We start from the raw sequence: 13,189 nt of genomic DNA, 5'->3' as shown, positions 1-13,189 counted from the left end.
ATTATATATATATATATAAAATATATTATAAATATATATACTATATATATTAATAATATATATTTATAATATATTATTTATTATATATAGTATATAGTATTATATAATTATTATATAATAAAATTATATAAGGCCATTATATATTATATATAATATATAATAATATATATAATGTACATATAATATATACACACACACACACACCCCAAATTCAACTAAGCATTTGCCCAAAAAGTACTTATTTTGTCAGTGCACTTGATAAGTTTTGGATGCTCACTAATGACTTTCTTGAGTCTTCTTTGACAACAGATTTTGCCCTGTTGTGTGTGTTTAGATGTGGTAACTCATGGTTATACATACGCAACCAAAACATCCTAGGACCACTGAAAATTCAAGTTCCTCTACACAAGGGATCACCTTACATGAACCAGTGCTAACTGAATACTAGTTCCTTTCCATCTGTGTGATATTACTTCTATTAAAAATACTCCTCAAGTAAGGTTTGCCACATCTTTTCTCCCCATTGTCCCAATTTCTATTTAATAAATAAGTTTTATGTAAACCCTTGACAAGATACTTCAAGTCACAAAGCTTGTCTGTGTTTTTCAGCACTGAACATATATAATCAATTTCACTCACATCTGACCAGTCATGCAAATGGAATATAACTCATATATTAGAAGTTCAAAGTGAGATAGACTTGTACCTTTCATTTATTCCTTATAATTTTATTTACATTTTCTGTTAAAAGTGATATATTTTATATAAGAGAATCATGAGATGCTTATTGAGGCAATGCACTGTGAATCCAAACTCAGTTGTAGTTTAAAATCTGTCAACTTTTCCCTGGATCTAGTTGTGCCAGGATACACTTGTCAGCTCTTCCAACAACATATGAAAGATAAGTCCTAAGCATAGGAAGCAAACCAAGGAAGCTATTATTTCACCAGGGAACACAGTTCAAAACACATTTATTTATGCACAGCTTTAAATAGCTTTAGTTGTTTTTTCAGCTATCAATGCTTCAATTACTACCTTCTGTACTCTGCCACTGTTACATGAATTTTTTAAAGTATATTTCTAAAAACAGAATAGATAATTTGATGCAATGTGTACATATGAATATACTGGCTATAAACTAAAAGTAGCACAGCTAGGTGCATTTACATGAGTCACCTCTCATCTCACAAATGACTACATATGCAAATTTCCTAAAAATTCAAAGGCCAGATCATACAGACTTGTTATAATAACTAACTTATAGATGCTTATTTGAAACAATAATGAGGAATACTGAAAAGCATTGGAAAGTGTGAAAACTTGTATTAATAATAAGTTTAGTATGCTGGACTTGCCTGATTTGTAAAACCATGTGAAATAAATAACTCGGTATTCATCTCAAGGGGGAGAAAACTTAGTTTTCAATTCCAAGAAAAACACTAAGGAAGAGTTGGCTTGATGAAGGCATATAAAGTATTTTAGGAAAATTCACTAGGCAGGCTGTTTAACTTCACTGATGCAGCAATCATCATTAGAATTCAGTATCATTATAGAGGTGAAGGACCAGTTTCCCTATTAACTTACTGAGTGCTCTCAGACAAATTACATAACCTCTCTGTGTCTCAGTTTTCAATCCTGTCACCTGTTCCCAGGTTCAAATGAAATATTTTTTGGCCATAGTCTGAAAAGTATTAAAGTCTATATAAATGTAGACTTGATATTCCTATGACTACTTCCACCAATCATGTAATAATGATTACAATTATTCAGTATTCACCACGAATGGGTGTTGTTCCAAGTGGTCTACATGGATTATCTCATTGAATTCTCACTACTTCATGAAGTAGATGCTATTATTTTCCCATCTGACAGATGAGCAAAGTCAGTCTCAGGAAGGTTAAATAATTTTTCCAATGTCTGATAGTAGTAGAGCCAATATTGGACCCCTGGAAGCCTGATTTAAAGCCTGAATTATTAAAGAATGTTATATTAATATGATGAAAAATGGCTGCAAATTCTAGCTGAGGACTCTAATGAAAATATGATGATTATTTGTAGCTATACATCTATCCCTTAAGTTCAGAAGGTCATAGGACAAATGCTCCCTTGAAAGAGCAGGAAAGTGTCTAATGTTAACAAAATTTAAATTGGTTGATAATATCAGTTTCTACAAATTGGGACAACCTGTAGCAGATGTTCTATTAATTGCCATATTAATCTAGAATTTTCAGATACATGAAGCATAAATCTTTCTTGGATGTTGGAGAATAGCTTAAACTAGTCAATGTGTTTTTATGCATAACCATGTGGTGGATACAATTAACTTTAATGATAATGAAGTAACTTGGGAAACTAGAAATGTATAGAAAACTCAAAAACACCATTTCACTCACTATTTTCATTTCTTTCTTTACCCAACCTGGTTAACAGAGTTCCTAAAATGGACTGATTTAAGTTTTCCCATCTCTCTTCACATCTGCAAGTATGGGGATGCTTAAGGAACAGTGTTAATTATAATCAGCAAAAAGCAAATGGAAACTATTCAAATCAGCCTGGATAATCTATAAATTACTAAGAGTTTCTTCCCTTTACAGTCCAGATTGTGTGTGAAAGTCGCTCAGTCATGTCACTCTTTGAGATCCCATGAACTATATGAATTCTCCAGGCCAGAATACTGGAGTGGGTAGCTGTTCCTTTCTCCAGGGGATCTTCCCAACCCAGGGATCGAACCCTGGTCTCCTGCATTGCAGGCAGATTCATTACCAGCTGAGTCACCAGAGAAGTGCACAGTCCAGATTACTTATTACCTGTCTCTGTCCCTTTGCATAGCTATTTATGTTCCTGCCATGTATATGTAGAATGTCACTTGTAATTTCCTTTTCCCTCACTGGATTGCAGATTCCTAAAGAGTAAAGACTGTAGTACGGCCCAGATTAGCATGCTCTCTATCCACTACTTTCACAGATATTCTGAGTCAAAGAATTTGCTAACCTGATATTTAACATGTCATATCAGTTATTTTTACCTATTTGTCATATCATTGCCAGCAACAGTTATCATGCAGTAGTCAAGAATATCGGAAATTTCCACACTAGGAAGTCAGCTGTTTTTACCTAGACTCCCCTGAATCTTTTTCACCCTTTGACAGACACTGAAATAATCTGCCTATATCATTGTCTGAATCAAGAACTTGAAGATCTCAGTACATTTTCTTGATTTACTTCAGACTCAGTAACTCTAGATAACTGTTTTTCTCTATTGAACAAGTCAATTCTAACCCCAAATTGCTGAACAGCACTGAATGTGAGAACACAGATTACTTATGTAATCCTTTAACTCTTCTGATAAGCAGGCCTATCAAAATTTTGTAATCTATTTGGCTGATCTACTCCAAATTGTTTTAGCATGAAATTTCTCATCTTGAAAATAAATTTGATATCCTAAAAATTAGAGAAACATCTAAAACGTGTATCTGCCTGAGAGTGCTCAGTCATGTCTGGCTCTTTGCGACTCCATGGACTGTAGCCCACTAAGCTCCTCTGTCCATGAGATTTTCCAGGCAGGAATACTGGAGTGGGTTGCCATTGCCTCCTCCAGGGAATCTTCCCAACCCAGGGATCAAACCCGAGTTTCCTGCGGCTCCTGCATTGGCAGGCAGTGGTACCACCGAGCTACCTGGGCATGCTATATGTGTACAGCATGCTGAAAAGGAAGAAAACTTGCCTTTCATCAGCTTGAATTACTGGATTATAGGTTCTATAAGGAAAAGATTTGTATGTACTGTGTTCACTACTGAAGCTCTTGAAAAACACATTAGTATAGAAACATGCTATTGTATCACTTAAACCAATGAAAACCACCTTGAGGCTTTTTCACCTCAACCACTCCATGGGAACAATTTTCATTTTCTATCTTAACTTCATCAATCAGCATCAACTGACACATTGGATTACTCCCTCCCTCCTCCTTGAAACACTTACCTCAAATGGCTTCCAAGACTACAAACATTCAATTTTTCTCTCACTTTCCCAGCTGCCTTTTTCCAATCTCCTTTTCAGGTGCTTCCACTTTGACCAAAGATAAGAAATGAGATAATATTTGTTAAAGTCTTTGCATAATTTGGCAGCAAGTTTTAGGTTATAGAACTAAAACTTAAAGTAACAACAACAACAAAAAGTAACCAAATTTGAAGAGGTGTGCTGACCAGAAGAAAGGGTTCTTTTATTCAGGCAAAGTAATAACTCTCATTAAAAGGTTATGATTAGCACTTTCTCACCATTATAGTTATTTATTCAATTGCAAATATCCACTATAAACAACTCCAGATTATTTGCTGCTTTTATACTTTTCCTACCTATGTATTCCTATGTTCACCTAATGTATTCCTTCCTCATTGCCTATTGATATTCCTCTACCCTGAAGGAAATCTTTGTTCTTAATCCCAATTTCTTTAAACAAAATTCTGCCCAAACACCTGGACTCCTATTTTATATTTCTATAGTGCTTTGAAAAGTATAAAGCAAATTAATAAAAGAGAAATATTGGGATACATTTTATGAAATAATTTAACAACTCCAAACAGTCTAAGGAACAAATTAATTTTTCTACCTTCTTTAGTGTCCCTAAACTTTGATGACCAATACAGACTGAAGAACATAACCATTTCTGATAGCAATAATAGCTATTATTTTAAGACGCTAAGTTAGTGTGATGCCTGTATCCATGGGAGTCTCCAGGATCTTTTCACGTTGTCTGCAAATATGTTGTGTGAGGCTTGAGTTTTTTTTTTTTTTTTTTCATATACTTCAACCAAAACATTGCATCACAAAAAATTGAATGTAGACATATATATGAGAATTACTAAGTCAGCATAAAAGAGATTTGAAAAATGTTAAACTAATACAACTCTGTTCATTAGATGTTTTTAATTTTGAAGATATAATTATTTTTCACACAATGTTATCTAGTTAAAATTTAATGGTCTTATTATTGGCATTTTCAAATGGATTAATATTTTAAAATTTCTGTTTAGTTTTTAATACCATATGTATCAATAGCTATTATTTATCAGATATTCTTTACCACATAAACAAATGCTCCTTGGGGTTCTCAGTAATTTCTAATAGTGTAAGGGGATCCTTAAACCAAACGGTTTGAGAACTATTCCTCTAGGAAACTTTTCTCAAAATATGTCCACTGATTATCTGCATCAGAATTATTAATATCTGTGATACTTGATAATAATATAGGTTTCTGGACTCCATATAAGTCCTACTAAATCATAACTTCTGGGGTCATGAACGTATTTTTAACATGACCCTCAGGTAATTATTAAGTACATTAATGTTAGAAAAATTTAATAAAGAGGTATATCGACTTTGGAGTCTGATGGATTCAAACTCTAGTTCTGCTACTTCTTGTTTGTCATCCTAACCTATACCACTTTCTGCCAACCAATTTCTTACTCTTACTTTCCCCTCACTCCCATCTCTTGAACCCTCCTCCAATTGCACATCATCAATTAAATACTTCCTCATTTCCAGAGTAAGATGGAAAATTTGTATGCAAGAGGTATTTAGGGGCAGCAATCTGGCTCTGAGTGAAAGTTGCTGTTGTTGTTGTTCAGTCACAAAGTTGTGTCCAACTCTTTGCAACCCCATGAACTGCAGCACACCAGGTTTCCCACCATCTCCTGGAGTTTGCTCAAACTCATGTCCATTGAGGCAGTGATGCCATCCAATCATCTCATCCTCTATCATCCCCTTCTCTTCCTGCCCTCAATCTTTCCCAACATCAAGGTATTTTCCAGTGAGTCAGCTCTTCTCATCAGAAAAAGTTAGGGACTTAAAAGTTGCATTTTCATAGGAAGCACATTGCTTCTACTTAAGATTGTCTCACTTGGAGATGTGGAGATGATAAGAATTTGGAAGGGGGTTATACTGCCTAGGCTGTGCCTTGGCATCAACACTTACCTATTTGCTTCTGCTCTTGAACAGGGAAGACTTCAAAGGATTCTACTTTCTTTTCCTCACTTTGGGGCACACAGTACAGTGAAGATGGCAGCCATTTTGTCTTCCCTTGGCGCTGCCCGTCTGTTATCCTAACAAACCTTCCATCCACTTCCTCAATCCTTGCTGTGATTTGAATACACAGTTCTGACTAGAGGTCTGAAACTGATTATGATGTCATTATAACAGAAACCCAACAGAAATCATGAATTTTGCCCAGCTGTGAAAAATCGCTTTAAGAACCCCAGGCTTATTTAAATATAGCAAATTTTTTTTTTTGGAAAACAGTGCAATTCAAGATAAAGTCCACTAATGCTCAAGCTCAGAATCATATAGGCTGTTTTTTTTTTTTTTTAATGCAGAGTCCTAGGCTTCATCCCAGGCTAAGTGTTATCAGAGTCTCTAAGTCCCACAAACGTGTAATTTTAATAATTTCCTCAGGTTATTATGGTAAAAAGTCCAAAAACCATTCCATGAGGAAATTTCAACAATAAAAATAAGAGAAACATAAGTGTATTTTGTATAACAACTTAGTTCCTTTGTTGATTGCAAATAGATAAATGATGTTACCCACATGCTTTTCCATACAGTCATAATATTTGCTTCAATTTATGTAAAACTTTATACTATTTTATCAGTGTGCCAGTTGTACCTGGATGAGGGAGGCTAATTCACACTAACTAAAGTCCATGATATCAATGTATAAATCAGATGCTCATGCATTAGTTTATAACTGGAAACGTTGTAAACACAGGGTTGCTCAGTTTGATAACCAGAATCCTGAATCCATTAGATAAAACATGTACAAAGTACAAAATTCAAAGTACATATGAACCTGAAAATCATTAAAAAATGACTCAGTAGATATTCTTAATGATTACTGCCTCAAGATTTAATTTGATCTACCTAGACATGGAACAACAGACTAGTTCCAAATAGGAAAAGGAGTAGGTCAAGGCGGTATATTGTCACCCTTCTTATTTAACTTATATGCAGAATACATCCTGAAAAACACTGGGCTGAAGGAAGCACAAGCTGTAATCAAGATTGCCGGGAGAAATATCACTAACCTCAGATATGCAGATGACACCACCCTTATGGCAGAAAGTGAAGAAGAACTAAAGAGCCTCTTGATGAAAGTGAAAGAGGAGAGTAAAAAGTTGGCTTAAAGCTCAACATTCAGAAAACTAAGGTCATGGCATCCAGTCCCATCATTTCATGGCAAATAGATGGGGAAACATTGGAAATAGTGGCTGATTTTATTTTTCTGGGCTCCAAAATCACTGTAGATGGTGACTGCAGCCATGAAATTAAAAGATGCTTACTCCTGGGAAGGAAAGTTATGACCAACCTAGAAACCATATAAAAAAGCAGAGACATTACTTTGTCAACAAAGGTCTGTCTAGTCAAGGCTAGTTTTTCCAGTAGTCATGTATGGATGTGAGAGCTGGACTATAAAGAAAGCTGAGCACCGAAGAATTGGTGCTTTTGGACTTTGGTGTTGGAGAAGACTCCTGAGAGTCCCTTGGACTGCAAGGAGATCCACCCAGTCCATACTAAAGGAGATCAGTCCTGGGTGTTCGTTGGAAGGACTGATGTTGAAGCTGAAACTCCAATACTTTGGCCACCTGATGTGAAGAGCTGACTCATTTGAGAAGACCCTGATGCTGGGAAAGATTGAGGGCAGGAGGAGAAGGAATGACAGAGGATGAGATGGTTGGATGGCATCACTGAGTTTATGGACATGGGTTTTGGTGGCCTCCGGGAGTTGGTGATGGACAGGGAGACCTGGTGTGCTGCAGTTCATGGGGTCACAAAGAGTCGGACACGATTGAGCGACTGAACTGAACTGAACTGAACCAATATCCACCATTAGGTGGGCAACTAAAGTATTCCAATCTGATAATCAGGGCACTCTCTTTCCTAGACATTGCTGGAAACATGCAGCTAGTTCTCTGATTTTCCCTAATGCATTTTTTTTTCTTTCTGATAATTCAGTCTTCCATTAATTGATTAGATTTTACCTTTTCAATTTATGTTCACATTCTATTCATGCCTCCCCGGAACTCAACCAAAACTTTTAGGTGTCCAAATTAAATTATCTACTAGAAGCAGTCCTTTGGGTTACTTTTGCAGGTGGCTTATCTTACTGTGGCTTCTAATTTTTCTCAACTTCACCTTGAATTTTTGACACCATTATACTGAAAAAGGCAAAACTATTTAGACAATTAAAAAAAAAATCAGTGGTTTCCAGGGATGGGGCTGTGGGAGAAGGAGATGAATAGGCAGAGCACAGAGGATATGTAGAGCAGTGAAAATACTATGTATGATACTATAATGGTATATACATGTCACCACTGTTGTTCTGTTGTTAGTCACTGTCATATCCAACTATTTTGCAATCCCATGGACTATAGCCTGCCAGGTTTCTCTCTCCATGGGATTTCCCAGGCAAGGATACTGGAGTGGGTTGCTATTTCCTTCTCCAGGGAATCTTCCTGACCCAGGGATTGAACCCACACCTCCTACATTGGCAAGAAGATTATTTTACAATTGAGCCACTAGGGAAGCCCATATACATCACCATGCCTGTGTCCAAACCCATAGTATCTGCAATGCCAAGAGTCTACCCTAAGGTAGACTTTGGGTGATTATAATGTATCAGTGTAGGTTCATTTTTGGTAAAAACAAACGAAGAACATACAACCTGGGTCTTTTCCTGGGATGGGAAGATACCCTTGGAGAAGGAAATGGCAACCCACTCCAGTATTCTTGCCTAGAAAATTCCATGGACATAGGAGCCTGGCAGCTACAGCCCTTGGGGTTGCAAAAAGTCAGACACAACTGAGTGACTGAGCACACACACACATGAGCATGTGGAGGGCAGAGTGCAAGGAAATCTCTGTACCTTTCTCTCAATTTTATTGTAAACCTAAAACTTCTCTAAAAAATAAAGTCTTAATGTCGATGTATGGCAAAACCAATACAATATTGTAAAGTAATTAACCTCCAATTAAAATAAATAAATTTATATTAAAAAATAAAAAACAATGTTCTCTAAAAAAACACATTCCAAATGAAATTACTATAAATGATAAGTATGCCATACCATCTTTCTCAAAAAATGTTCAGTTATACTAGTATTTCCATCTTTTAGCATCTTTAATCTTTTTTTTTTAATCTTATCTTCACTTTCTAAGAAAATGGGATGATTCCTGTTCTGCCAATACAATGCAGTTCTTCTATGAGTGCTCATTCTTACCCACAGATGTTTTTTTTTTTTTAATTAAATATTTTTTAAATGTATTTTTTTACAAGCTAATAATTAACACATATTTTTTTGTTAAGATTGTAATCTATGATCATTTATCTACGAAATTCTTTGTTCAGGCCTTATAGATTGTGAAAATGTTTCAAAAGAGCAACTTGAGGGAAGCTAACCTTGTTGTTATTTCAAAGTTATGAAAACTCAGTATGAAACTTTTATTTTAAAAGCATGAGTTGTAAAAGGCAGAACAGTAAAATTAGTAGTAAAATGAAAGGATGTGTACTAAATTGAGAAGGATCTTGGACTTAGAAAAGGGTTGCAATGCTAAATCTTAGCTTTACTAGTTATATAACTGTAGGCTAGTCTTTTAGCCTCTGTGAATCCAGTCTTCACATTGGTAAATAAAAAAAGTTGTCTCTAAAAAAAAAAAAAAAAAGTTGTCTCTATTGTATGGCTTTGGGTGAAAATCAAATATAGTCTTATAAGTGAACATACTTCAAACAGTTAAATGTTACAGGCTGAAATAATTTAATATTTTTAGAGTTGTTAGTATTAAGAATTATCATGATATCATGAGGACATAAATGGAGGCCCTGTGACAAATTTTGAAATTCAGGTATATCTGAATGACATCTCTCTCTCTCTTCCTCATGCACATACACAAACAAGCACACAATGGTAAAGTTTTAGGAGGGTGCTATAAAAAATACAGACTGCTATGCAAATATTGTGCATCACATATACCCCACTTGCATACATATTATTCTTTACTCTTTTTTTTCTGTCCTGTCCCTCTTCTACCCTGCCCAATTCTAGTTACCTTTCTTTAAAGAAAATCTGATGTGGTCACTCCCTAAAATTTATTTAATTGAACTTGAATTCCTTAGTTTGGCAGAATGACCCTGATCCTGACCTGCTTCTCCAAACTCATCTCTCCTTAACTCTTCCTCTTATTTTCTCTTTTTCTTCCATGTGTCACTGAAATGCCTATGCTTCAGCAACAGAAAATACCTTACTACTTCTCAAATATATTTCCTAATTCTTTGTACAAACATTTTGTTTCCTTTGCCTAGAATACTTTTGCTTTAACCTCCAACTTTCCAGATCCTCCTAGTGGGAAACAAGTTCTTTATCCCTATGTTACTATGGCATGTTCACTAGTTACTTCAGCCAATATTTATTGAGTGTTTACTATGCACCCAGCACTGTGCTAAAAAATGCTGGTGACATTATAATATAGCCATGGTCCCTCACAGATTTTAGGAATGTTCATTTTAAATAAATAACCTACAAATAACTATATAATTATATAGTTACATATAACAAGTAGTTATAACAAACTAACTACACATACACATACGTATACACACACACACACACACACACACACACACCTATGTACAAGGGCTTTCCTGGTGGCTCAACTGGTAAAGAATCCACCTGCAATGCAAGAGACCTGGATTTGATCCCTGGGTTAGAAAGATCCCTAGGAGGAGGGCATGGAAACCCACTCCAGTATTCTTGCCTGGAGAACCACCTAGGATAGAGGAGCCTGGCAGGCTGCAGTCCATGAGGTGACAAAGAGTTGGACATGACTGAGTGATGAAGCACAGCAAAACTATATATTTATAACTGTTAGAGTGCTATAAAGAAAATAGAAAGGGTTTTATAACAGCACATAACTAGTACTTAGTCAATGGGATCAGGAAGATCTCTCTCTCTGAAAGTGGGAATTAAAATAAGACCTGAAAGAAGAATAGTCATTAATCAGATAAAGAGGATGAGGATTATTAATTCAAGGCAGAAGGAAAAAATATATGAAGGTACTGAGGCACAAATGAGCTTGGTTCTTTTAAGAAACAATAGGCCAATATGACTGGAAAGTAATGATTAACAGTGATGGTGCCATGCGATGATGCTGAGGAAATGGGCAGGAGCATGATCATGAAGCTAGTGGAGGTGATGGAATACCAGTTGAGCTATTTCAAATCCTGAAAGATGATGCTGTGAAAGTGCTGCACTCAATATGCTCCCAGCAAATTTGGAAAACTCAGCAGGGGCCACAGGACTGGAAAAGGTCAGTTTTCATTGCAATCCCAAAGAAAGGGAATGCCAAAGAATGCTCAAACCACGGCACAATTGCACTCATCTCACACACTAGTAAACTAATGCTTAAAATTCTCCAAGCCAGACTTCAGCAATACATGAACAGTGAACTTCCAGATGTTCAAGCTGGTTTTAGAAAAGGCAGAGGAACCAGTGATCAAATTGCCAACATCTGCTGGATCATCAAAAAAGCAAGAGAGTTCCAGAAAAACATCTATTTCTCCTTTACTGACTATGCCAAAGCCTTTGACTGTGTGGATCACAATAAACTGGAAAATTCTGAAAGAGATGGGAATACCAGAGCACCTGACCTGCCTCTTGAGAAACCTGTATGCAGGTCAGGAAGCAACAGTTAGAACTGGACATGGAACAACAGACGGGTTCCAAATAGGAAAAGGAGTACATCAAGGCTGTACATTGTCACCCTCCTTATTTAACTTCTATGCAGTGTGAATCATGAGAAACACTGGGCTGGAGGAAGCACAAGCTGTAATCAAGACTTCTGGGAGAAATATCAATAACCTCAGATATGCAGATGACACCACCCTTATGGCAGAAAGTGAAGAGGAACTAAAGAGCCTCTTGATGAAAGTGAAAGAGGAGAGTGAAAAAGTTGGCTTAAAGCTCAACATTCAGAAAACGAAGATCATGGCATCTGGTCCCATCACTTCATGGCAAATAGATGGGGAAACAGTGGAAACAGTGTCAGACTTTATTTTTCTGGACTCCAAAATCACTGCAGATGGTGACTGCAGCCATGAAATTAAAAGACGCTTACTCCTTGGAAGGAAACTTATGACCAACTTGGACAGCATATTAAAAAGCAGAGACATTACTTTGCCAACAAAGGTCCATCTAGTCAAGGCTATGGTTTTTCCAGTGGTCATGTATGTGAGAGTTGGACTATAAAGAAAGCTGAGCAGCGAAAAATTGATGTTTTTGAACTGTGGTGTTGGAGAAGACTCTTGAAAGTCCCTTAGACTGCAAGGAGATCCAACCAGTCCATCCTAAAGGAGATCAGTCCTGGGTGTTCATTGGAAGGACTAATGTTGAAGCTGAAACTCCAATACTTTGGCCACCTGATGTGAAGAGTTGACTCATTTGAAAAAACCCTGATGCTGGGAAAGATTTAGTGCAGGAGGTGAAGGGGATGACAGAGGAGATGGTTAGATGGCATCACCGACTCGATGGACATGGGTTTGGATGAACTCCAGGAGTTGGTGATGAACAGGGAGGCCTGGCGTGCTGCGGTTCATGGGGTCACAAATAGTCAGATACGACTGATCGACTGAACTGAACTGATCTTGAAGAACCTTATAGGCAATATTAGAGATGAACTTTGGCATAAAACTTATGGGAAGATTTCTGAATAAAGGAGAAAAGAGACCTGCTCATATTTGTATTTTAGAAAAATATGTTTTCTATTTCTCCACTATGTTGAAAATAGAATACCTGTGTCGGATCCATCTCGATATTTGGCAAAACTAATACAATATTATAAAGTTTAAAAATAAAATTAAAAAAAAAAGGTAAGACTGTAAACATGTTGAAGGAACCAGTTCTTGAGAAACTAAGCAGCATACTCGGAAAGTTGCAGATCTCAGGTTTATTACTCCAGTGGGCCCAGTGGAGTTAACACTCCAAGCTCTGAGCCCCAAACAAAGTGATTACAGAGTTTTTATAGACAGACTGTAGTGGGCAACACTAGCTGGTAATAGGCTGGCTTAAACTAAGGGGTTTTGTGTGCATGGGAACAGTGGTCAAGATGGGGAGAATGATGCCTGACCTGGAGAGGTATGGTTAAGCA

The 13,189-nt window shown here is 36.5% G+C and overlaps 1 protein-coding gene across 4 annotated transcripts in view; it reads right to left on the bottom strand.

Annotated features, from left to right (window-relative positions):
• Positions 1–13,189, bottom strand: part of FAM133A (family with sequence similarity 133 member A) — a 50,215-nt gene that overhangs the window by 19,282 nt on the left and 17,744 nt on the right. For all 4 annotated transcript variants that reach the window (XM_061409111.1, XM_061409108.1, XM_061409110.1 and 1 more), the window contains exon 3: positions 3,981–4,067. The gene's annotated coding sequence lies outside the window, so the exon portion shown is untranslated. The remainder of the gene's footprint in view (positions 1–3,980; positions 4,068–13,189) is intronic.

This window comes from Bos javanicus, chromosome X (assembly GCF_032452875.1).
Source record: "Bos javanicus breed banteng chromosome X, ARS-OSU_banteng_1.0, whole genome shotgun sequence".
Classification (NCBI taxonomy): Eukaryota; Metazoa; Chordata; class Mammalia; order Artiodactyla; family Bovidae; genus Bos; species Bos javanicus.
The sequence above is the reverse complement of the archived record's forward strand: the minus strand, read 5'-3'. Positions and strand labels throughout refer to the sequence as shown.